This window comes from Neltuma alba, unplaced genomic scaffold, assembly GCF_004799145.2.
Source record: "Neltuma alba isolate B1F8T4 unplaced genomic scaffold, ASM479914v2 tig00011927_pilon, whole genome shotgun sequence".
NCBI classification, from domain to species: Eukaryota; Viridiplantae; Streptophyta; class Magnoliopsida; order Fabales; family Fabaceae; genus Neltuma; species Neltuma alba.
The window spans coordinates 868895-872992 of record NW_021636517.1 but is presented as its reverse complement, the minus strand read 5'-3'; the positions used below and the strand labels follow the sequence as shown (position 1 = coordinate 872992).

At 36.1% G+C, this 4098-nt stretch overlaps 1 pseudogene; it reads left to right on the top strand.

The window, feature by feature from the left end:
• Window positions 1-565: 565 nt before the first annotated feature.
• LOC114719628 (receptor-like protein Cf-9) lies at window positions 566-3683 on the top strand (annotated as a pseudogene).
• The last annotated feature ends 415 nt before the right edge of the window (window positions 3684-4098 follow it).

Sequence of the window (4098 nt, the reverse complement as noted above, 5' to 3'; positions counted from 1 at the left end):
TTTTTCGTTTAATATTGCTAATATGGATTATCCCACTGCCATGTTTTAAAAAAAAAAAAAAAGTCCCTCTGTAGACGTTTATTTTGAATGGACTGAGATGATATTTCTATGGTATATTTTATGCCCATCATATTATAAGGACAAGTCTTCTTAGATATCAATTACACAAAAAAAAAAAAACATACGACAAGCATTTCAATTTGGTTTACAATATCTTCCCATATTGTAGAACTATCAATAGCGAAGTCTAGTAAGAAACAACCATCAAGTTTCGTTCGTTATATTTTTTCTGTAATTATATTCTCTTTTATGGACCAAGTCAAATAAGAAAACATTAGCAAAGTGCCGTGTTTTTCTTTTTGTTTCGAGCATCAACTATCGCTTCTCCTTTTTTAAAGAACAATTACTGATTTATATTTTTGGTTTTGGGGTTCATTTGGTAATAAAAATCTTGAGTTTGCATGTGCATCACGCGATTTGTAATGCAGGTACTATTATAAATATAGCCTCATTTGTTAAACTCCATATCAATCTTTCGCTTCTTGATAGCCTTCTAACTACACTCATGGCATTTTCACTCATCATATGTTGCTGCTTTTTCTTTCTTTCTCCCTCCCTTTCTTCTTCTCTCAACCCCCCATTATGTAATCCTCATGACTCCTTCATGCTTCTCCAATTCAAAAACTCTTTCTCTGTTGATCAGTCTGCTTCAATAGGGTGTGATGAGTTTTATGATGGCTACTCCCATACCCCTCTGTTTAAGAACTCATCTTACCCAAAGACAGCTTCATGGGAAAATGATTCAAATTGTTGCTTGTGGGATGGGATTACGTGCGACTCCCTATCAGGCCATGTGATTGGCCTTGATCTTAGTTGTAGTTGGCTTCAAGGTCAACTCCATCCAAACAATAGCCTCTTCCAACTTTCTCATCTCCAAACACTCAACTTGGCTCACAACAATTTTAGTGGGTCTTTGATATCATCTCAATTTGGTGATCTTTCCACTCTCATGCATCTAAACTTAAGCGATTCTGGTTTTGTTGGTGAAATTCCTCCAAAAATTACAGAATTGTCTAAATTGGTCTCTCTTGATTTGTCTTGGTCAGGTTTAAGACTAGAACCATCCACTTGGGAGAAGCTCGTTCTAAACATGACTGGTCTACAAGAACTTGCTTTAGATTGGATAGATATGTCTTCCATTGCACCAAGCTCCCTGTCTTTGCTCATGAATTTGTCATCCTCATTGGTCTCTCTTAGACTTTCTAATACTAGGTTGCAGGGGAATATTAGAAGTGACATTCTATGCTTAGAAAGCCTTCAACAACTAGATTTGTCATGTAACACTAATCTCAGTGGTCAACTTCCAAAGTCCAATTGGAGCTCTCCTTTATCACTTTTGGATCTTAGTAGCATAGATTTCTTAGAAAAAGTACTGCCTGATTCTATTGGCCACTTGAAATATCTAAATCATTTGGATCTAGAAAGCTGTAATTTTGAAGGGCAGATTCCTCTTGGTTTGAGCAATCTCACTCAACTGACTTATTGAACCTTGCTATCAACAGGTTAGTAGTGAGATCTCATTCCTTTCAAACCTAGAACACCTCACATGCTTGGAAATAATTTTTGGTGAAATCCAGTTCGAAATCTCGCACCTGTCTAAATTGGTCTCACTTGACTTGTCTTTCAATTTTGACATGACGGGGAGTTCATCACTAAGACTTGACTACCGCCGTTCTACCTGGGAAAAGCTTATTCTAAACACAACTAATTTAAGAAGGCTTGATTTAGATTATGTGAACATGTCTTCTATTACACCAAACTCCTTGTCTTTACTCAGGAATTTGTCATCCTCTTTGGTCCATCTTTCACTTTGGGACACTTTTTTGCAAGGTAATGTAAGAGATACCATTTTGTATTTAGAAAATCTTGAAGTTCTAGATTTGGGAGGGAATAGAAATATTCAAGTTCAACTTCCAAAGCTCAACTGGAGCTCCCCTTTAGTGAGGTTGAGTCTAGCTTACATACCTTTCTCCGGAGAAGTACCAGATTCCATAGGCCATTTGAAGTCTCTTGAGATCTTATATCTTCCATATTGCCAATTTGAAGGGCCTATTCCTCTGAGCTTCAAGAATCTCACTCAACTGAGATTTTTGGACCTTTCCTCCAACAAATTTAGTGGTGGGGTCTCATTTCTTGCAACACTTATAAATCTCTCCTTCTTAACTCTTTCCAATAATAGCTTTAGTGGTCAAATGCCATCATCACTTTCAAACTTTGAACATCTCTACACCTTAGATCTTTCAATGAATAATTTTAGTGATGAAATACCAGATGTGTTTGGAAAGCTTGGTGAATTACAATATCTGGCACTTAATAATAATAATTTCAGTGGTCAAGTCCCTTCATCCCTTTTAAATACAAGTGTGACATTTCTTGATCTTAGCTTCAACATGTTGCACGGAAGCCTCCCGAATCCATTCTTTGGAGCAAATTATTTTGCAGTCTCAATAATAAATTTAGTGGGAATATCTCCTTTCTCTTTTGCAATGCAAGCTCACTTGAGATACTCAACTTGTCTCATAATACCTTATCAGGACCTATCCCACAATGTCTTGTTGGCCTTCCCAATCTCTCAGTTCTAGATCTACAAATGAATGATTTTTTTGGAACTTTACCAAACAATTTTTCAAAGAACAGTGCCTTGCAAACTTTGCATTTCAATAGCAATCGACTCAATGGATCTTTACCTCTATCTTTGGCTCGTTGTACTCAGCTAGAAATTTTGATGTTGGACACAACGAGATCAGGGATACCTTTCCTGGTTGGCTTGATGATTGCTAGAGTTACAAGTGCTTGTTTTAAGAGAGAATAAGTTTTACGGGGCCATTTCTAGTTCCAAGACCAAGCATCCATTTCCCAAGATAAGGATTTTTGACATTTCCAGCAACCATTTTCATGGATCTTTGCCAGCAACGTACATCAAGCAGTTTGAAGGAATGATGAAAACAGATAATGTTGAAGCTCGACCGCAATATATGGGAAGTAAAAATTATTCAACATATAAGGATTCAATGATGATCACATGGAAAGGTCATACCATAGAGCTGAAAAGGATATTGACAATATTCACCACTATTGACTTGTCAAATAACAGATTTGATGGGGAGATTCCAAAAGCTATTGGAGAGCTACATGCACTAATAGGGCTTAATCTTTCACACAATAGAATCTCTAGTTCTATTCCAAAATCAATTGGAAAATTGACATGTCTAGAATGGTTGGATCTATCATGCAACAAGCTTAAGGGTGAGATTCCTAAGACATTGACGAATCTCAACTTTCTTGCTGTTTTGAACCTTTCACAAAATCAGCTTGAGGGGATGATACCAAGAGGTGAACAGTTTGATACATTTGAAAGAGATTCATATGAGGGGAATGTAGCATTGTGTGGTGTTCCATTGCCAAAATCTTGCAATAAGGATGAAGGAGAATTACCAACACAAATCTTTGATGCTGATGAGAAATTTGGATTTGGCTGGAAACCAGTAGCCTGGGGATATGGATGTGGAATGGTATTTGGAATCCTCATGGGGTATGTTGTGTTCTCAATTGGGAAACCTCAATGGCTTGTAAGGACTTTTGGAGGTCAATCCAAAAAACGGGCCAAAAGGGATAAGAAATAGAAGTCATGCAAATTGAAGAACGAATTACCCAAAAATGTGGCTTTTGTAATTGTTACAAGTTGTTGGTTTTTATGTTTCTTATTTTGTTTGTTTGTATCTTGTCTGTTGAAAGTGTATGATCTGCTGCTTTAAATGTAATAGCCCATTATTCTATTTATGCAATTTTAAGTTATTGTTATCACTGCTTTGTTTTGTGTTTGTTGAAGGTCAATGAAATACATACAAGTTTGAGATAAAAAAAAAAAGAATTTGTTTCTCATGCTAGCACATACGAGCAACTTGTGTTAATTAGTTATTGGTTATTTATTTTAATTAGTACACCATACAAAAATAATTCGGAAGATTCAATTACGAAAAAATTAAATTTACATTCAATTCAAATCAATTAAAGGGTTTAGCCTTATGGCAATACTTT